The 23,431-nt window shown below is 38.8% G+C and overlaps 1 protein-coding gene across 2 annotated transcripts in view; it reads right to left on the reverse strand.

The window, feature by feature from the left end:
- The window catches only part of LOC139708401 (uncharacterized), an 86,692-nt gene that overhangs the window by 55,809 nt on the left and 7,452 nt on the right, over nucleotides 1–23,431 (reverse strand). For both annotated transcript variants that reach the window (XR_011709351.1, XM_071620354.1), the window contains exon 2: nucleotides 1,258–1,380. The gene's annotated coding sequence lies outside the window, so the exon portion shown is untranslated. The remainder of the gene's footprint in view (nucleotides 1–1,257; nucleotides 1,381–23,431) is intronic.

Consider the following 23,431-nt stretch of genomic DNA (forward strand, 5'->3'; position numbering starts at 1 on the left):
GTGTCTTTTGAAACACAATTCCAGTGATAGTGATGCATCACTGGAATCGTGATTCAAACGACACACTCTCGGTATGTGTGAAAACAACCTGAATCAGCTGGAAGACTGTGTGTTCCTATCCAGGAAACCAAAGATAGCTCTTGGCGTAAGAGCCATCATAATACTTCCTACAAACACATACTAGATATGATGAATAGTATGGTGCGATGCAGACGAAAGTTCACATTCAACGTCTAATCATTTCATCCATTAAATAAATCTTGAGATCTGTAAAGAAGCAGTGTGTTTGGTGTAGCTACATAAATGCCGTACAAGACATTCTTCGCGATGACCTCCCTTTTGTAAGTTTTTCCATAATCCATCTCCAGTTCTTAAATGATTGGTTGGATTGTGGCATGCAGTTCCCATGCAACAAATGTCACATGACTACGTATCCCACTATCATAAAGAACCTCATACAAAATTCTATAACCACACTCTGAACCAGCAAAACCATATGATACGTTTTAATAGTCTAAAGTCATAGATTGCAGACATGTAAAATAAATTTGAATTTGAATTTGAAATATTGGACAGATTTAAACAAGGTAAATGGATTGCTGATATAATGTAAATGCACTTGAATGCCAACCACACAGTATCCCTAAAGGGCCCATCTTACTGAGAGGAGTCGTTGGCGCTGCCACGACTGATCAGTCGCTGCAACTCATGCAACCTGAAAGACCAAAAATGGCTTGTGCTCTCATCAAGAAGGCAATTCAAGGGCAACATCCGAGAAAGATGACAACATATTTGCCTGGAAGTGGTCGGGGTGTTGCCGCGATGTCTCCATAATGTCGCCAGTGGGTTGCGGAGACATCTCCTAGACGTCGTCAACAAAATTAGCCTCCCGGATACCTGGCTAGTCTCTGGGAGATGTCGCGGAGACATTGCAAAGACGTCTCCGCGACCAGCAAGACTTTAGTTGCTACCAGGTCGCTTCTTAGTCGCTATGCCAATGAGACACCCATATCAGATTTCTACACACAGAGGATGTCTTCAAGCAGCCATGACACTACTGCTACTACTCTCACCATTTTTTCTTTGTTCATTATTTGGTGTTTTTCCTTCCCTCCATTCGAGAATAGTAGTGTGTAAAGTAGTTCATTTGACCCCCTTAATTTTAAAACAAAGATCCTCAGTGAGAAAGGAAAGAGTGATAACGATAGACAATTGTTATGATACTGGCAGATTTAAATCTACACACTGAATACTTACGATGCTGCACAGTCTTCTGCACCCGTACTTTTTATGTCACTGTTGGCACACAGCAGAATCGTTCTTTGATGACTCGGCAATGTTTGTACAGCGATGCCTCTTATCCAATCAGAAAAACAAGCCCTGCAAAAGAGTGAAAAAGACGTGGAGCAAAGTTTAATTTTTTGGAACTTCTTTTCCAGTACAGTACTTTTCCTTTTTTTCCCAACATCACTGACAAACAAACAAAAAAAGACTTCCCGCCATGCAGTGTTTGCACATGTATTTGTGAATATTTTCCACCAGCCATTCTGAATAAAATTGCAGCTCTAAACTCAAAACTAATAGTGGCAATTATTTTCGGTCTACCTGTCATTTGTGAAAAAGAAGGAGCAGCAACTCTAATGCCTGCATCAACAACCGGCAGCTTTCGTTGATCCGCGCCTGGCGGAAATACGCATTTTTAATATTGTTTGGATTGGGTGGGGGGGGGGGGGGGGGGGGGGAGGCAGGGTTAAGAGACATGCAGGGGACTTTGTAGAACAGATTTTTCATAATCCTCTGAGAAAACAAATTTTCCCCCAATTCTGACAGACACACGTCATTCACAGGCACTGCTCCAATACCCGGGATGGAACTGTGACAGTTTTTGAGTTCTTGTGACCCAAATGTCACGATCAGATCAAGCACAGGACATTTACATATATCTCTACTGCAGAAACAAATCTCCAATATCACAGTTGACACAGACTTTCAGTCAGGCATTAAACTTTTACTACTCATACTTGAAGTTGCTCGGATTTAAAGATCATCAGTAGTTTGGAAATATTTTTGGTTTTATTCTGATACTTTACCACAGCACAATGTAAGATGCTGAGTTGGTCCCTCAGAACTCAGCGCAGTTGCTAATTGCTCACTGCTAAATATCGGTCTATATAATACAATCAGCAATGAACAACTAGCATCTGCAAAATAAAGTATATACTATGTGTACATATAAAACTGCTATTTCCAGAGACACATTATTTGTATTTGTAAGATCATTTTAAACATGAATGATAACTCCCCTGACACTCCACTCCCGCAACAGGGAGCTGATCACTGGGTTTATTATCCTTTGATGTTTGCTGGAGCAACAAGAAATGTCACCTTGCATCTAGAATATTTCCTATCCCTTATGCAGGTTCCGATTTGCAATACCAACAAAGCGTGAGTCACTCAATTAAATCTGCCTGTCGTCTTTTCCTCTTTGTCTACCCCAGCATTATACAAGGCACTCGGTGCATTTGAGGTTTAATGCATCACACGAGGTCAACGACCAGAGAATCCGTCAGAAAAACCGACATTCTGGGATCGCTGACATCACACGAGGCTGGCAGGGAAACACACTCGGATAATATACACCCTGATTCGTATCTCACTGTAATGTAAATCCATCATGTCGACAGAAGACTTTCTGTGAATAGCTCCAACTTAAAGAATGAATAAGTTATGAAAAGTTACCATAGTAACAAGCACTATAGAGACAAAAAAAACAAAATGGGCTTAGGAAAATAAATTACTCGCACATAGGGAAATTACGAGTGCTTAATGAGCCATAGCCCCGGGAAAATGTATTCAGGAAACGTTTGCAACACCCCGCAGTGGCAGGTACCTCGATGGGGGTAAATGAACTCACAGAAGGTGTCAGGTCCTGATCACAAGCAAAGCCGCCCTGAGCAACAAAATCTTCCGCAACTCCTTTCCTAGCGTCGTCATCATCGTCAGCAGTGAGAAAGGCTAATGTTGACTGAACAGCCTCTTCTCAATTACACACGTGAGACTCCGACATGTTCGTGGCTCACCGAACGTTACAACATGACAAATCCTAGTTTTTAATTTCCTGAGTAATGACATTTTTGCACCAAAGGAAAAGAATTTACTGCATCGCACTGTTAGCTCCTGTCTCCGGGTCAGTGATATGAATTACATACCTTGCCAGGATAGGTTAAAAGCACTTCAGAGCAACAAAAGAAGAACAGAGAGAGAAGGTGCAATTAGTAATTTGCATTCATTTCCTTTTCCTTGCATTTTCAAATAACTAAGAAGGATATCTATTTTTTAATGACATGTCATTCTCTTTACCGTCACATCATACAGAACAGACAAGCATGTAAACATGCATGGCTTGTAAAACACTGCTGGGCACAGCAACATTGCCCATCCATCAAATTGCATTCTCAGCAGGTAATAGACCAGTTAACCAAAACATATAAAAATTGATCTGGCATGACCGGTCCAGTGAAAAATTTGAACCATGGGGCACTGTTTTCGGTCGCTTCCCCGCTATCAGGCGTAACGCAATGCTCAGATTGAATTAAGTACCCTGCGATGCAAAATTAATACAATGAGATGTTTTTACAAAGTATGCTTCAATGTGAAAATCATATGATAGTTAGCTTTGGTCGAAACTTTTATAAGCTATGACTGCATTTATGGCCTTTATTCACTGAATTCTTGCACTTTACATGTCATTGTTGCATTCAAGCAAAATACATTGTAAATCTCTCTGTGGAGACAAGTTCTCCAATAGCGGCTTTAACAACTTTCTGGTTCTGCCCCTTGCAAGTAAAACTGTCTCCCAGGACAGAAGGGGAATAAGACCATGGTCTTAAAGTAACTAATCCATCAAATCAGTAGCAGAGCAAAAGGCTCTTTAATTTAAACAGTCATATTTTCTGCACACCATTGTAATAAAGGGTGTTCTTGATAATTGTTGAAAAAAAAAAAAACCTGGGCCAAAGGCTTCTCTAACAAAGTAACTACTTAATGCACTGTTATGCATCAGTCCAAATATTTACATGCATTGTGTAGCAACTGATGAATAGGACAGTCCATTATTACCTCTGCCAAGGAGGTTCTGTTTCTGCTAGCATTGATTTGTCTGTTTGTCTGTCTGTCTGTTTACAAAATGAAGTTCTCCAAATGGTTGTAAACAGATTTGGATGAAATTTTTCCAAGGAAAAAGTTGATGATGACTCAAGAAACAGATGACTAATTGTTGGTAGTGATCCAGGTCACTGTTAGGATCCAGGAATTTTTTTTTTCATTTTTTTATTTTTTTGAAGGATTTTTTATCATTGGGAAATAGGGCAAACGAACAAGTGAAAAGAAGTTGCGCGTACCTGAGGTGCACATATGCACATTGAGAGTGCACATTGATTTGCAGCAGGAAGCTAAAGGTAGAGACAACAGAAAGAATTCTTCATCACTAGGGGAAATAGAGCCATTTTCAGGATAAATGTGTTATATGGGTGGAAATGAGCTAGCTGTTCGGAGGTCTGCATGCACTCTCTAGAGTGCTTTTCAAGTTTACAGCTCATTCAAGCATGTAGCACAATGTGCCTGGTTGATTAGTTTATATAGATTTGTAGGTCTTCATGACAGAATACCCATTTATTTGAGTGCATTTGCAACAGGGTCTGATAGTAACTGATTGGATCATTTTACCAACATAATCAAGGTGGGCAATCATAATGGCTATCATATTTGGTGTATTTGGAGGGGGGACACTACTTGACCACCACAGAAACAGACATCTCATTGTGTACAATGACTTCCGTTGGATCGAAGCCCCTTGGTTTGTATAACCCTCAAATAATGGGATAAGTGGAGATAGGGCAGGCGCTGTCTTCAGCTCTCCTTGTTCCAAAACTCAAATAGCTGACCTCATTAGTATGTGCAGGTATCCATAAGCAGCTTTCAATACAACGATTATACCTACTCCAGGTAAGATTGAACTTATTTGACTTCTAAGCAGCCCACATGAATGAGAAAAAAAAAAGTGCCAGGAGGCAAGCAAAAGAAACCCATTCAAGGGAAAAATCTGCAAAATTCATGGCTTCACAATGCATTTATATTCTGAAGCGGCCACCACTTTATGTTTCTTCCAGAAAGCAACGCTGTCCATTTTCATTTTGCACGCCACACCACGCCATCTCGAGAACGCACACCCGTCCCTGGGAGGAAAAACCTTGCACACACCGCGGCCAAAAAAACCAGGATCTTTGACGAAACGATATCAAATTTGATTGCCGTTTGCCGCCGCATCAAAATTTATGCGTATGAGTCATGGCACTCAGACGCCCCTCTTCGGCAGAGAGGAACGATGCTCTTTTTTGTGATTGCCAATGGCCCCATGAGATGATATCGAAGACTCTCGTTAACTCTTGGAAGACGGCGGTCTGCATCACCCCGCATCTCTCTCGTTTATTCACATATATGCGGAGGAGTATGGATCGTGACAGGACAGGGCAGGATGAGAGAGGGGAAGGGAGACAGAGAGAACGAGCACTCATACAATCATCAACTCATACAAATTTTTGTACAGTATACAAATGATGCACAGGATAGAGTGTGTTAGTGAAGGTGCGGCTCACTCTCGAGTATTGACAACGGTTGCAAACATGCACTCGGCGCAACGCCACGAAATAATCCTGTGCATCATTTGTTTTATAAAATGGGTTGAAAACTAACAGCATTATTCACGTACCTTTGTGGGTCAATACCAGTCAGCTACATGTAGCACTCGTTCAAAAGTCAAGATGTCCGAAGATGTTCGTCCCAAACATTTACGCACGTCGCACTCGGAAATCCTGCACATAAGTACTGTACGTACGTATAAGAGTATACGTACGCCACGTGTTATGCACAAGAAAGGCCGCCGGCTGTTGTGGCAGCCCGAACTAGAAGTTGTTTACAGGATTGACAGCGCGTATAGTAGCGCGTGACGCACTTGTAACAACTGATTGAGTGCGCACTGCTAGTGTAAACATTGTGACGTACGTCAGGCCCCGGCCGTGCATTTACTAAGAAATTAATGCACGCACACGTGACTCATTTCAGCGCTTCCAATTGGCTACATTCTTGAACCCATTTTATAATACAAACTATCGTACCATGAAATACAAATGCAGGGCTCCACCATAATCTTGTTCCACTCTGTACAGGAAAAAAATCAGTGATCATGACTGTCACATACTGTATACGCCACATATTTAGCAAGTCTAATTTTTTTGCGAAATCGGGACTTCCCAACAATTTCGCGAATGGCAAAATTTGTGATTGTGGAATTCAGTGCTGAATGAAGAATGTACTATAAGCCTGCACGTCACATTTGTGTCGGGATTAGAGTTAACATTTCCGTATGTTTTTAAATTTGCGCCAGACTTGCAAAATTTGCAAAAATAAAAACCCCATGAAATATTCAGCATATACATTAAAAAGATAATGATAATAACAATCATAATACAACCCCATTTATGCAATGCATGTCACTTCAGTCTCTAAAGAAATGTACATTAAAGGTAGGGGATACCTTTTACAGACCTCCCAAAATGCAGCAAAACATTAAATATGAACCTCAGGGGACTTGTTTAGGCCACTGCTGAGAAATTTGGAAGTCAACAGTTATCTACAATTTGAATAATGCACAAAACTCAACTACTCAGTAGTTCTGTGTGTCAGCCACACTAAAGCCTTTTTGTTGCAGTCTTCTGTATTTTTTTATCTATAAACACAAATCTAAAAGTATAAAGAGCTGGTGTAATAACATAAAGAGTGTGTGGCAAGAATGTATATAGAAATGTTTGTAAGTTTTGATGAACTTTCTTTACAAAATATACATGATGGACACACATGCAGTGCATGGGTCTGCAAAGGTAGCCTAGTAATGTACTGGAATTTACGGTGAGCCCCGAAAAAATTCAATTCAAAATCTAACGGTCAATAAAAATGTACTAAATGTTACCTTCCACTTTCAATACTTTATGGGAGTTTCTAAAATGATACTCTCTTCAACATACCACTGTATTTATACAACTCTTCATTTAAGGCATGCAAATGGGATTCCCTACCTTTAAGGTGAAAAAAACAGGTAAAACATGACTCCAGACCTCCAGAATATTTTCTATTGCTTTAATAAAGCAGTTCTCTACAGAGAAGAAAGCCCACACCACTTTGCACACTGAACAACAAACCCCCAGCATAAAAAAGAAAAGAAATCAAACTGAGCTAATGCCTCTTAGAAAATAACAGACACCATACTAATGCCGAATAGGGAAGTTTATACACCATAATTGATGTATGTGTAGATATTACCCCTTTCTATTTGAATGTACCATTCGTAGAGGACACTAGCAAAAGTAGTATGCCAACACCTTTTTTTTTTCATATATGTGTAAAGCCTGTTTGGTTTTATCTCAATTTTTCATTTCATCTGTCAGAATTTTTTAGTCTTAAACAAACTTTCTGATTTCATTTTGATCGCCACGTCATGTTCCTCTGTTCTGTGTCATGTGAAATATGAAATTTTGTATTTTGAATAATCTTTTTGATATGAATTTAGTGTTCTGTATAATAGTAGCATACTTTCTGATGAATGTAATGTCTAATCTTTTGATTGAGGTTTTGTAATAGATAGTAAGGGAATAAGAAGAGGTTGAAGTAGGGAAAGTGAAGAAGAAGATGGTAAAGTTTATAAGGAGGGGAAAAGAGAAGAAGATGAGTAGATGAAAAAAAAAAAGTTGTGGTTAGTCAGGTCATTTGTATGAACAATAGAGATTATTTATGAAAATGAGATAACAACTGATTTTGTTTTCATGTGTGTAAAATCTGAAAGTTTTTCAAGTGTTTTAGTATGAATATGATTATTATATATTTTTTTGACCGAGAAGAATATAATCAATGTTTTACTGAAAGTTATATCGCCCATGCACTCTGTGTTTTGTTATTCAAGTTCAGCCTTTTGCAGGCACGCCGAAACTTTCTGTCTTTGATAAAACACTCAATTTTGTTACAAATCGCATGTGGATTCATCATTGTTAAGGTTGGGTTTTTTTTTTTTCCTTTCCCTCTTTGTAATGATGTGTTTGATTATGGGCCCTCCATTCATTCATTTATTTCTAATTTCATCTCATTTTTTTTTCACTTGCCAGAATGTTTTAGTCTTAATCAGTTTTTTTAGATCAGTTTAAGTGCCATATTATGTTCCTCTGTTCTGTGTTATGTGAAATAACAAATTTTTTTAGTTTGAATAATTTTATTGATACGAAACCAGTGTTTTATATAATACATTGCAATAGTATATTTTTTATGAATGTATGCTGATTGTTTTTTGTAATAGAGAGTAAAGGGTATTTTGATTTTTAATGACGAAAAATAATAATGTGTGATTATGATAAGGATAATTTCAGGGAATAAGAAGAGGTTCAAGGAGTGAAAGTGAAGATGAGGATGGTAAAGTTTATAAGGAGGGGTAAAAGAGAAGATGGAGGAAAAGAAGATGAGTAGATGGAAAGAAAGTTGATTTTTTAGTAAGATTATTTATTAAACAAAAGAGATTATTTATGTAAATAAGAACAGAGATGTGAATAATTGATTTTTTGTTGTTGTTGATGGTAAAGGTCAATTTTATTGTGCAATAGTTAATATTTCTAATGTATGTTTGTATATTTGAATGTATTCATGATGATTCTTGTAAAATGTCCGCAATTCAGCCTCCTGGCTGCAAGAGATGTTATTTAATAAATACCTTTCAATAATTCTCTTTTTAATTCATGAATTTTCATTGCACTGATCACCAACACACCTGTTAATAAAATGTTTGTGCTTGCATTGCATCTTTACAAATGTGTGGATTTGAAGATGAATATAATTGTTCGATTGTGTGGGTTTTTCTTGGGGGGTCATTGCTACTGCTGTAGCAGAAGCATACAGTACTTTAGTTATTAGTTTAGTATTACAGCCCAAACAAAGTTCTGGTACGTCTGCAAAAGTTGTCAAATTTCGCTCCCAAATGTGAATGTATGCCCTGGAAATGTGCGGAATAACGCTGTAATAACAAGATATTCGATGGGTAACGACGAAAATGTGAAATATTAACCAAAAAGGTTCAGTCTCAGAACTTACCCGAACGGGGTCAGGCTATACTCGGACTCAGGGATAACTCGGCCTCGCTTTGAGGGTGGGCTGAGTTGTATTGGTTGTCCCTCTGGATTGTACAGTGTTGTACTATGGGAGCGGCCTGTATAAACTACATTGTAACGCTTCGCGTTTTGGCTACTCGCAGTAATGGTCCGAGTTGTTACAACGCGCGCATCAAAAACCTCTTTGGCACGCATGGAAAATTAGTGTGCGCCTATCAAGCACCTCTAAAAACAATTAAAGACGCTTGATAAACAACAACAAAAACTTCAAAGACTGCGCGTCTCAGCAACTGAGGTGATGAAGACCGCGCGCTGTCCATTTGTTTTGTACAGGATTAGCACGCACTTTCCTGTCTGTTCAGTTAGGCCTCGTTCGGTATTATACAGTAGAATATGGCGATCACGACTGCGTGTAAATTGTCTGAAATAGGGTCGTCTTTTCGCTGAGACCAAGTTAGTCTGGAGCCTTCTGGAACAAAAGTTGGTTTTCCGACTTTTATTATTTTTCTCAAAATACTCCAAAACGACTCATCATTCCGGCAAACCACGTCAGCCAGGTAAGTTTCTTTGTAGACTCTTTCGATATATTGCAAGCAAATATGAAATCGTGCCAGACGGGTTCTCAAGCCCTTACCAGAACTTTGTTTTCACTTTAAAGGCTTCTAAATTTTGCTTAGTTGTTGTTGGTTTTTTTTTCAGAGATGGTTGGTTTATCGCATTAAAAAGAGAGTGTTCTGGAAACTATTCAAAATCCCCTCTCCATCATAGAAATGAAGCAAGTATCCTATAAAGGCCCTGTTTACCTTCGGGGAGAGCAGTGATTTAAAAAATGTTCAAGATATCACATTTGATGCATAAGTGTAGGTCAGTTGTATCACAAAACCTCTTACCATATAAGAATTTGGCAATAAAACCTAATATATAAGGAGATATCACTATTTTTCTCAATAAACCGTAACTGTAGACGGTTTAGTCTGGAAACATTCTTATCATAACCATTGTTTACATTTTGTATATTTAAGAATACTTTACATTGATTACGCTAATTCAAATTTTTACATTGTTTCTATCCCTAACTCATATTTTAGAACTATTTTGAAGCACTTATGCTGGGTTTTTATTTCATCTGCAAATTATTCTCTCTAAAACTGGTGTCATTTGTCAAGTACCTCTTGGAACAGTTACACTCATATCATTAGTAAGATGTATGTACATTTGTATGGGTAAGTGCCTGCTTGCTCACATTATACTAGAATTCTAAACAAGTTCTTCACTGAGTTAAAAATTGATTGTGTGTTGTGATACATATAAAATAGCTGTAATAACAAAACACAATGCCCATATGATGTTTGGTACCTTTAATTCACTTCCTAGCCTTGTATCAACCTCAGTGGGCCTTCCCCTATAGTTCCCAGGGCAACAGACACCCCCACCCCTAACACACACACACACACACACACACACACACATTTTGGGTCTATCTCAAATCTAAACTCTTGTTCCGCATTTAACGTTACACTCATCTCTTCCTGTCATGCCTTTTGTACTATTTTCAATTTTGGGTATACTCCTAGTGAAATTTGTGAAAGAAATCTATTAACAACATGGGTCTTATGAAAATTCCATCAACTTGTGCATGAAAAAAAGACAATGGGTCTGGCTACATCTTAAGACAACAATAGTGTACTTGTCTTTGAAAACAAAAGCCTGATTGTATATCCAATCTTGGGACATTAATACCGAACATATTCCCAAATGGAATGAAACTCTCTGCTATCCTGCTTCACCAAAGTCTGGGTGTATGGTTTGGGCTGCAATGTCATTGACTGGAGAACAAAACTACTGGGCACCTGCTAAAAGATTGAGGCAAAAGGAAATCAAAAACAACACCCAGAACATTACACACCTGTGCTTCAAATACAGGCACCTCATTTTGGTACTTCCCCACCCCCTCGACCAAACATCATACACGACACACAAACAAGACCAAAACAGACACACAAACAAGACCAAAACACACACACACGGTATGTTCATAAGCACATTTATACAATACATTTGTACAGGTTTGAAGTGGCGTCTCAACAGGAGTATATAATAACCATATACTCCTGTGTATTGTTATCCACAGTATATAGGTCTACAGTATATAACAATATACTCCTGTATATTGTTATATACAGGAGTACATTGTATATAACAATAGCATCAAGACAATACAATCTGTGTACATTTACATTTTGTATGTGTAGAAACAATCATGATGGAATCCCATTTTCTTTGCTCATATTTCCACTAATCAAAATAAATGTCAGTTTAGTAATACACCTCAAACTGTTGGCCTACTGCTGCTCTATCCTTGCTTACTATGGAAATATCCTCTACAAGAAAGGAAAATGACTGAATAATGTCCTTTTGGACACTGCCTCTTTCCAGCATGATATCTCTAGGACACAGGATACACTTGCGCAATAAATCAGAGGAGCTGCTTTCATTATACCTAAACATGATATGCTTGCCAAGATTTTTGCATTCTCTGGGCCTCCATACATGTACATAACCCACACACCCACAACATACAAGCCGACATGCATAATTTCATTGTTCTTGGCTGTATCTCGCCTCCTTGATGATAGAGAAACACACAGTCCTAGAGAAAGCAAGGACGAGAGACTGCATAGCTGTACAGTATACATTACCTGGTCAGATTACTCAAAAATGCTCTTCACAAGACTGCAGTAGTTAAGTAATACAATTGTAAATCGTGATTTGATGGCATTTGTACAGGCAGGGCAGACCATCTACTGGGTCAACCACTTATACATTAAATTTTATATCTGATCTGAAGGTTTTACATGACTGCTGGCATGCCATCATCTAGGAAAGAACAGCTGAAATCGTATGACTCGCCAACTCAAATTCGGGTGAACCAGATGAAATCGATACAGCCCTCCATCATAGTCTATATCAAGACTTCAGCGTGTCATTTCAGGCTTGTAAAGATATAGGCTTATTCAACATCAGAGCAATTGAATCTTATAGGCCTATTTGAATCATATTTTACAAGAGTCAACTGCCTATGTTTTCAGTATTATTTTCCGTCCATGAACTATACGCCAAGTAACTGGCAAGACTAGAAAAAAAATAATACTAATAAAAAAAAATGTAAAACACATTTATTCTGTGTTTGTTAGTTAATTTTATCAACGTCAAACTATGGCCTCTGCATGGAATCAACATCTATCTACAAAGGTGCATACCTAGAATGAAATTTAGTTGCAACAGATAAAATTATACCATCCGGAGCTGCTGGCTTCTGAATCCTGGTTTAATGTGAAACTCAATATGATACAAGGTCATGGTTACAGTGAGAGCCTGATGTATGGAGATAGGAGTCAAAGGGTGGAAGAGGTACTACAGGGGCGGAGCTGGCAATTGTCCAAGATTGTCTTGCAGGGCAGAAGGCGAGGGCCCCGGATCTATACGGGCTAGGATGTAGTATTTTGTGGCAAGATGCAGCCGAGTCCTTGAAACTCACCTCACCGCACCGCTCTCTTCCTGTTTCAATATACGCCCCACAAAGGGTTAAAAGATGAGCACTTTGACACAAACAGTGGTCACTTTCTACCATCTGTCCACCGACAAAATGAATACCTCTCACACTCAACCACATGGATTTTCCATACTGGGACCCGCGGCCACTGCAGAAATTCAGAGTCTTCCGTATTACTAGGCCATTTATGACTCATTTTATTCTAGGGCTACCATGGAAGACCACGTGCTTTGCCCATACTCTACTGTCATTCAACACAATAACTCTCATCAACTTTGAAGTAGCCTGCTGGCCAACCATTCTGGTTAGCACTGTAAAATATATATGACATTGTATCTTGTTATCATAATACATTGGTCAAGTTAAACGTACAGTCTGGATTCATGAGAATATTATATGACATTACAAGGACTCAACAAATCATGGTTAAACTTGATAAAAAGTCAGTTGCAGATTGGAATATCAATGTAGTGTCAGTTAATTGATTTTTTTTTTCAGAAAAAAAAAAATATGTACATGCTCTTATCCAGGAAGTATTAACAGCAAATGAAAACGAATAAAATTTCTGTTGAAAAAAAAAGAAAATATTTAGATTGCTAGGAATAGTCAACTATAACTAATATGGCCTTGCAGAACCTCTCGGAAGACCATGCCAGTCAAATCGGGAAAATGACTTAATAGTGATGGGAACACATCAAAATAATTTGTTGTTTTTCTTACAGAAAGTCATATGAAGACTTAGTTTTCAGAGAGTCAGAGTATTGATTTTTAAGAAAGTACTGGACTTGGTCTCACTTTTAAATGCTATTATGTTACATCATAAGCCTGTATCTTTCTAGTGAAGAGAGCAAAGTTTTGCAACATTTTCTTCTGCTGGCAGCTTCCAAGAACTACACCCTTTCAGAAGGAATACTCATCATCTATCTCTTCTCAACTGCATCCATTTTGTCTTCGAAGATGGCTTGCCCATTCCCAAGAATTTGCAGCTCTTGTGTCAAATAGGAATGTGACAGACAGGCTGCAAATCAATGTGAAGAGCGACGCTTCCTTTGATAAGAATTTAAACAACAACAGCAACAGCAACAAAATGTAGCAACTTCCCTGTGTACAGTGCTTGTGTGTGACCATGAACCGGGAGTGACAGACAATCCACAGAACTCAACAGCTCCTACTTCACCTCAAGGTTAGTCATGTTGACGACAAGGACAGATCGCTCCAAACCATGACTGCATCTGACCTAGAAATCTGAGTGGGGGGAGGAACATCCAGCTGAATTTGTCATCCTGCGTGTCAGCATCAGCCACGGTGGTAGGAAACTACTAATTTGAAGCCAGGTATGGCACAAATGCTGGGAATGTGGTGGGATCTGAACTCTCAGAACCTCCAGCCAGCATGTGGTTGCACTTTTCTTGGCGTGATTTCGACCAACTCCCATTTTCTCCTTTAAATTTCCCATAGTTTGGTCTATAGAGCTCCAGCGGTAAAGAAATTCTGTGATCCTGAAACATACAAGTATTCAACTTTCTATAGCATCTGAGAATCTGAGGATGAGGAAAAATGAACTTCATAATCAATGTTGCTATCGGAAAGTGAACATCAACCTGGGAGGTCTCAACCTGAAATATGCTTTTTATGCCTCTGAATGATGACTGGAATATTTGGGTATAGTTGGGTTCACATCACACCATTTGATTCAGAGTCATAGCAAAATGCTGACTACCAAAATCGAGTTATCTTATGCTGCCTAAGGAAAATTTAGCTTCCAGACAAAACACATAGAAATCATAAGAATATTTTCATATTTCAACCATGAATAAGAAAGCAATTTTCTTTTTGGTATTGTATTTGCATTCTTGTGCAAATCAACATCTAAAGGTCAAATTCGTGAAAAAGCACAAAAGGTTAAGCTTCCCATAGGGGGTTCCTATCCCTTGCGAACAGCACAATAACAACCTCCTACTGGTTGTTGAGGCCAAAGTTGACTTTGTGTACAGTTATCACAACTGTCATATCTCATGTTTGGGGAGGGGGAGACACAAGTCATGAAATGGATCTTTTAAAAACTCCACGATCCCTGGGGCACCATCCCTCGTCAATTATGTGACATGCAATGACACAATTCTAGTTTAGTGGATGAAAATAAGTCTGGCTGCTCATTTCAGAGAGCGGTACCACTTGCGTGCTGATACAGCACACATTTTGTCATTCATCTGGAAAAAAGAATGTCGGGGAAAATAAGTGATTACAAACTTTACTAACATTTAGCTAAATGATGGGTTGTTAGGGCTGTACAGAGTACCAAAGGGTGATGTCGTAGCCATTCATCGCTATGGAAACTTGTTTTAAACAACTTTCTCTGGCGGGGCATTTATGCACACAACTGGTTCCAACCCATGTTACATAACAGTAAACAAAAGACAGTCATATTATCACTTCAGTACTGGTACTCTATTCACTAAAGACACCAACATGTCTAGTGTTTTAAGGTGACAGAACAGCAAATTAAAGTAACATGTATACCAGATATACATAGACCTAAATCTAAAATTTGTTGTTACTCGATACACCAATGCATGTTCATTCTAAATTTAGCATTACATTTTACTCACAGCCACACAAGTGTCCTATTATATTCACATAGACCAGGAACGTCAAATCTGATACCAAAGGGGGGGGGGGGGGGGGGGGCACAGGTCAGACAACAGTATGGAGCACTGCAATTATTTACAGTGAATAAACTTTCTGTATAAAGTACAAAAGAAAAAAGGAACTACACGCAGATGATATGTTCCCTGGCCAGTATGATATCTGGATTGAATCTTGGCTCTCACACATATTCTCATGTACATTTGCTGGCTTAAACCCAAAAAACTGACATACACTGCACTATCATGCAGTCTGGGGAGACTCAGTTTCAAATTGACCCGCTTGAACCCTGTAATAACAAATGTAAATTGAGATTATAAACAAAAGAGGGATAGATGTAGGTATATATGACATGGTTTGGCACAGACACTAGCACATGGGGAGCAGAATCAAAACAAATAGATTTCTAAAGCTTTAGTTCCCTGAACAAATCAGCTTCTTCTTTGCAATTTGCAGCTTTAGCATTCCTCATTTCATTTGGTTCAAAGTTGCAATGCAACAGTATATAAACATGCAGTGTGCAATATTTTTCTTTCAAATTTATATTAAATAGATATTCACTACCATTCAAAAAATACCAAAAAGCAATATACCTGATACTGCTGGATTGATATTTTTTTTTTTTTTTTTGTTGGGGGGGGGGTTGTCGTTTTTGTTTTTTCCTCCAAGCAGTACCTCACTGTTCTGATTACACATGATTTGTGTAGAACTTTGCAACAATTATGCACTACATCCGAGAATTCTGTAACTGCAGCCTAGGAATCCCATCGTCATTATGCATGACAGTCTTGCCTTTGGGAGCTATATGGTCAAAAGGTACAGTCTGAATCACAGAGAATAACAGCCAACAAACACTTCATTATTATAACGTCTCTGTTTTTACAGAACAGAGCACTTAAGCAACAAGTCAACGAAAGGATTAAAATCTTGCTTTACTCTTGTAGGGTGTGGCATTTATCATGATTTTTATCTATAGTATTTGTCTGCAGAATATACTGTATGACAATGTATGAATTTGTACTGTGCTCTTTATTAACCCGTTGAGGATGGACTGATTTTGCCACAACACCCATTTCCCATAGACACATGCCCAAGGAATGACTTCCCGCAGACCAAGATGCAACTGAAAAAGGAACAAGCCAGTACAGTTGAACCTCTCTTATCCAGCCTCCCTTTATCCGGATCTCTCTATTAAACGGACGCAATCTCGTCGTGATTTTTTTTTTAATAATTACGGGAGGAAAGGGGGATTCCCAACTCCTTGAGAACTCCTACACAAACACATATGACTTACATATTACTTCCAACATGATTAACATACATTACATCAAATTTCCTTCCAAATTGCTTACCTTCAGATATTTTAACATCCCCAAACATCCCCAAATGTAACAATGAAAAGGTTGCAGTATACACATTACTACATGTGGTACTACAATGGGCTTCATCAGTACATGTATATGTATGTACATGTATAAAGCATTGAGTCTCCCATATCCGGCCAAATCCCTTATCCGGATGAGCCCCGGTCCCGACTTGTCCGGATACGAGAGGTTCAACTGTATCTTCCTCATAGAAACAGGTGTATCATCATACCTGACCTCCTGATGTAGAGGCGCCCCCTGTATTCAGTTGAGTCTCTCATGATCTTGCTGCATAGAAGTCATGTCATGACTCATCAGTGGATTTTCATTTTGGGATAAATTTGTTCTGCACAAGTGAGAGCAATTTTCTGCTTGTAACCACCCACAGAACATGTGGGGTGGTGATGATATTGTTCATCATTCCTGCTTACCATGAGAGAGAATCATCATTTTTAAATTTAATAGGTCCAACATGAATTAAATGCAGAATTCACAAAACCTAAGAGGTTTAGATCCTAATCCCATGGTAGCAAAGGTATTGCTAGCCAATGTTGTTATGAACTCTCTCTTAAAGGAATAAGTGTGTCTGCACAGAGAATGATATACTGTAAAACAAGATATTTTCGCGGCATGAAATTTTCGTGAATCGCGAGTTGCCTCTAACATTCAATGCATATAGTGTAGACAAGAACTTCACGAGCAGTTTAATTTCACGAATCTTGGCTCTCGCGGAATTCACGAAATTAAAATGCACGCGAACATTCCTTGTTTTACAGATTATCAACCTCTGTGAAAGGTTTTAACACAAAGAGGGCATAGAAGGTACACACGTACTTTTATCAACTGAAACAGCCAAAAGTATCCATGTGGACACTGTGGAAAATCTTCAGAATGAACCGTGCCCTTCATATGTTTGATTATAATTCAGGTTTTATTTTGCTCTCCATGCAATTTCCCTGTAAAGGGATATTTGCATCACAGCATCATACAGTGCACTATGCACTCTCGGTTTGAGTTGCTACCGGTTGACAGAATCGAACACTTTGTGCCCTCTGGTATACGCATTGGTTGGTTGCTCTTGGATCTATTTTCAGCCAGTGCTGGCAGAAGGGCCCTAATGATTCACGAATTTGGACTCGGACACACGAGCACCTCTGTCATCATTAGCGACCGTCGTCACCGGGCTTGATCACCAACGCAGGCAGTCATCCTCAAAATGGATGCGTTCACTTCTCCAGGTTTTCATATCTATGTCACTGCGAGTAACCCCTATATAGCCACAGTTAGCTCCCTTTCCCCCACTCCAAGCTGGTATGCCCAGTGCCAGATGCAATCTGCAGATGTAACTAGTGCATGCAAAGAATGTGGTAAGTGGATTTTTTGTGTCCCGGTTCTATGGAAGGGGTGCATCACAAGATTCCAGATTAACCTCAAGTTTCAAACCCTACCTTTTAGCCTGTGATGCAGATACGCATACTATTCTTCATAAATTTATGCATGCAATTGCACCCACCCTTATGTATAACTCATTAAACATAGTGTAACATTCCAAGCACAAAAATGCATTGACAGTCCAGTATTTACTTCATTTCTATTACTACAAATACTAACTTTCATTCTTTTGAAGCTTACTCCACAAGCCCACTAATTGCTACTAGTGAAATTGCAACAAGGTACACTGTAGCTTATAGTTCAAATGTTCCATTGTGAAAAATATCTGCTTAAATACTGTTGGGGTTTTTTCTTTCCTTTTCAATCAAATTGAGTGCCACAGGCAACCAACTATGAGTATGATAAAAATGTACATTCATAGTTTCTTGGATGAACAGATACTTGGGGCAATGAACATTGGTCAGAAAAAAAAATCTTGTACAAACATCATTACCATCTAAAATGGTTTAATTATAAATGTTGTCAGTAATAGTAAGTAAAAAACATTCTATGCATCATGTGTATTTGCAATCTATAAGGAATACTTATGACACAAATTTACAATCTAATAACAAACCAAAAGAGTAGCAGGAGCATTTTATTGACATTGTTTTCTCAATGGTAAAGTTTATCATGTTTATTACCCTAATATCTCACCACCTATCTACAGAAAAATCCACTAAAACTCTTTGCATATTCTAAACTGCCAAGTACAGTATTAGCAGAATACAAGCAAAAGCACACAAAATTTCAATACTCTTGTCACAAACCAATGAGTCTATGACCAGACCACCTGGGCATCTCTAGTGGTCATAACAGTCAGTCATTACCTCCAAAGTATGCCTGGCATACCACTAATCTTCAGAGCAGTTGCAGTTAACACAGCAGGGCGTTTGCATTCTCCTGCCATATTTTTTTTTTATTATTCTTTTTGCGCTTTTCCAAAGGACCCGTATACAGCAGGTGTAACAAAAAGGGGCATAAAAAAAGCCTCAGACTTTAATAGGATATGGAGTCTTAGTACACCCTCTCAAATCATGGTTGCAGCCAAAAGCATTTTAATAAGCATTGAGTTATAAATATACACACAAACACACAGAAAAAGCGAAATATGTTAATAGACAAAAGATTTTCCTCTCTCCTAAAAATTAAAACCTTGCGGTCTGCACCTGCCATTTCAAAATCTATTTCTTACACCTGAATGGGTACCAACAAAGACCAAAGTAGGGAGAAAATAGGGCAAAGCTTGAGGAGGGAGGGGAGAGAAATATGGGCTCTACCATGAATGCACTTTGCTATTAAAGTCCTCCTGCAGCACAGTTTTTCAACTCCTTTGTAAACTCAATTTCAGGTTTCTAAAGTTATCAGCTTCTTTTGACGAAATCTGTGACACATCATCTCCCCCATGGGTAAAAATCAGTAATTCTATTTTTCTCTCTCCGTGAATAAAAATGAAGGGAATCACAGGCAAGATGGGATCATGGTCATAAGGAAGGAGGAAAGAAGAGCCAACGCCTTTTTCTTCACCGATTGTAACTTCATATTTTGTGGACATCTAGAGGCATTTGATGACTTGAACCTAAACCACTTGATGACTCAATAGACCAAACCTGACCAAATAAGATTCCCACTGCTCATGTGATTGCTCCTCACGAGACAAGCAGTTAGTTGTAGAAGCACCACCGCACGCTGTCGTTGTTCAGCGTGCAATTTTTGTCGATAAATTGTGGATATTGCTGACGTCAACCCATTTATTGTACATTTACTCCTATATTAGGCTCATAGTTACCTCAAAGTTTTGTGCACCATTGCACACCTCTGACATCACAATATTGGTAATTTGGCTGCTCAGTCAATCTCAATCAGTTACTGTGCACATTCAGTCACTCATTTTATTGTCAGGAACTTCAAATGACAGCTTTCACATACATCCGTGCCACAATGCCATGTACATGTACAGACCATTCGTCTTTCATGAAAAAAAAAAATGGTTGCCATTTCTGTCGTTCGTTCAAGAATCTGTGTGGACCACAGTCGTTGATGTCCAAGGTGTTGTATAAAACAAATAATGCATGGTCTTTACTTGTTCAATGGAACAAGATATCGCATTCAATAAGGCACAATGTTCAAATCAACTTCGACTCATTGAAAACAGTGCCCAATTTGTCACCTTGTGTGAGTTCTTGTACCATTGACCTCCGGACCATACATTATTTGCATATTATAAATAAAGTAAAATCAGACAAACAGACAAACAATTCTTGGAGACACAAATCTAAATAGGCCGAAGAGCCTTGCTGTGAAACAATAACAGACAAAGCAGAAAATCGAAACAAATACCACTGCACTCCTGACCATTCACTATATATTGTACAGTAGATAAAATGAAATCAGACAAATATTTCTTCGAGACATTAACAGCAATCTTAACAGGCCAAAGAGCCTCGCTGTAGATCAATTCAGACAAAACAGAAAATATTTCAACACTCCTACACCAGGTACACACTATGCAAAACACCCTTGCATCTGCAAAATTGAAAAAGAAGATCCCTATTTCTTTAAGGTGACGACGAAAACGAAAGCAAGATCTGTTGTCGAGCCGCTGAACAAAGAGCCAGATAATCCTTCAATCATGATACAAGAAGGACACAAAGGCAGTAGTTATGCCTTGAAAGGACGGCTGGAAGAACAGTGCTAGACATTCGGAATGAGGAAACAAGCATTCACTACAGGCTTCTATGATGGGAGCTACAGTGTACAATGTACATTGTACAATCATGCCACTGCACAGTAATACACAGGTACAGTATGCTGAACGTGGCACATAGCAGACTTTATGAATAGAATATTTCAAAAACATATGTATTCAAAAGTACTAAAATGTGGTATCATAACAGCACTCCAGGGAGACAATGATATACATGTACTGTAGATTCTTCTGAAAGTGATTTTTTCTTTAAATAAAAGCCCCTCTTGTATGATACTACACAATCTATCTCTACAATCTGAGATTCTGTCACTGCCCTATCTTTCTACAGAGAATGTAAGCAGCTCTTTCACATGTTCCTTCAAAATTCTACAATGTCTGTGGAATTTACATTATAACTGGGTATTCAATGACATTCATACTGTAAGACAATAATAACAATTTCAAATACTTCATCATTACCAGGGAAGATATCAATAATGGTCACAGGGAATGCAACAATTTGAAAGGCTTGGCCTGCACTTATCATCTTTCCCATGTTTGACACATGTTTTTTAGTGCCCACTAACAAAACTATTTGCAAAGGCCTTTCGGTTCTTGAGTTGTTGCGTTCATCATCTCTGTCATGAGTTGAGAGGGAGGCCTTGTCACTGCGCAGCTTCATTGCACAGTTTGACCTGTGTGGCGGAGATCATGTAGTTGGCAGTGGTTTGCTCGGGTTGGACTGGGCTATAAACATGTTTCAAAGCAACTTTGCGTTTATCATCTCCACAGAATGTTTCTGGCTCAAATGCAGTAATATGCAATCACACCTTTTTCGGTGTTTCAGAAATGCGTTTCTAACCCCATAATCAAAACTGGTTTGCATCTATCAACTGTCCAAATCTCCCGGAAAGTCGTTTGGTAACCTCAATTCTACGCTAGAAAGTGAGTTGATAAATGCACCCTGGATCTCTGATCAATCTTTGGACAAGGGAGGTGGGTTCCCCCAGCTGCCTCCCAATTTCCCCCACTATGGGCAAACACAAGCAATGTTCACACACACCAGAATGAACCCTTTTCTCAAACTTGAGTTTGCATTGAATTGCAAAAACCATTGAATTTGTGTGTGTGTGGACGCATCATTAAAGAAAAATCATTTCCACCCAATCTTTTTTTTTTTTGGGGGGGGGGGGGGGCGAGGGAAATGTCGCACTAATTTCCCCTGAGCAGTGTGTGTGAATAGTACTAAAAAAAAAAAAATCAATTTTTTTTTAATCCCACAATGCAACTCATCACAGCAGGTCCACACACTTGGAAGCTGAGGGTCACATTCCCATTAATGTTGATTTTGTTGTTGTTGTTGTTGTTGTTGTTGTTGCTGTTGTTGTTGTTGTTGCTGTTGTTGTTGTTGTTGAAACATCATGATAGTTTGTCCTGCACAGTGTGTGTGTGAATAGTGGCAAATAAATTCAAGTTTTGCATTGCGATGCAAAAACCGTTAGCTCTTGTGTGTGAATGCTGCTAAGGACTCTCCTTGCACTCGCAAGCATACCGAAGAAGGACCACCCTTTATGGGGGCCCTTTCCATTCCACATATGACAATGTGCCTGTTCCCCCTCCCTCCCACCCCCCCTTTTTTTTATAGGGGAAAAAACAGAAAGAAACAAAACCAGACAAGGAGACAAAGAGAAAATTAAATGTCAAAGAGGAACACAATTTACTATGGAAAGAAAGAAAATGTAGAGTAGTGAAGAGGGATTCTTTTTTATTTACGCCACTATCAGCTGGCTGGCCTAATGGGTATATTTCAGTATATTTAAGGGACAAGGACATTCTAGATGAGAATACATATGTAACACACCACTAAGGGCTCCACTTTACTGTCTTCAGATTTGTGCCAATTGTTGACCTACAAAGGGATGGGGGTGCATTGTGAAATGCCCCTAACCAAATAATTTCTTCTTTTGTTATGAAAACGTATTACTTGCCTTTGCAAAGTTTGGACTCTCCCCCACCCCCTTTCTTCTTCTTCTTCTTCTTCTCCATAATCATTGTACCTGCTCACCGATGTGGGAGATTAACTTCAGAGCAAGATAAAATCACTTAACTCAAAGTTTGTATACCATAGAAATGCTCATTGGTGAAGCTGCAACATTACAGTACAGTAGGAATAAGCATGGAATTCAGTATAAAGGCCGAGTAGCCACAACATTGTATATAATACAGTGTACATTGTACATCAGGAGAGACGCAACACCCAATGATCAGAGCTTAAATATGCCCCACACAACGGTGTAAAATGTCAATTGCCAACAACAAGATATGAAAACCAAAAGTGAGCAGATATATTACAAGACAAGTTCACGGATGAACAGACAGACTTGAATTCAGATTTATCTGAATGCTACACTGTACCTGAGGTACATGTATCAGTCCTGTGGTACCCCTTTCATATCACCCAGAAGATTCAACGGGGAACACCCACAAAAAAATTGCTTTCACGCTAGCAAATGAGCTCCCACTTGAACTTCTCTCTTTTACTCTACTG

Source organism: Diadema antillarum, unplaced genomic scaffold, assembly GCF_040938485.1.
Source record: "Diadema antillarum isolate AM-2024a unplaced genomic scaffold, OU_Dant_1.0 seq00001333_RagTag, whole genome shotgun sequence".
Lineage (NCBI taxonomy): Eukaryota > Metazoa > Echinodermata > Echinoidea > Diadematoida > Diadematidae > Diadema > Diadema antillarum.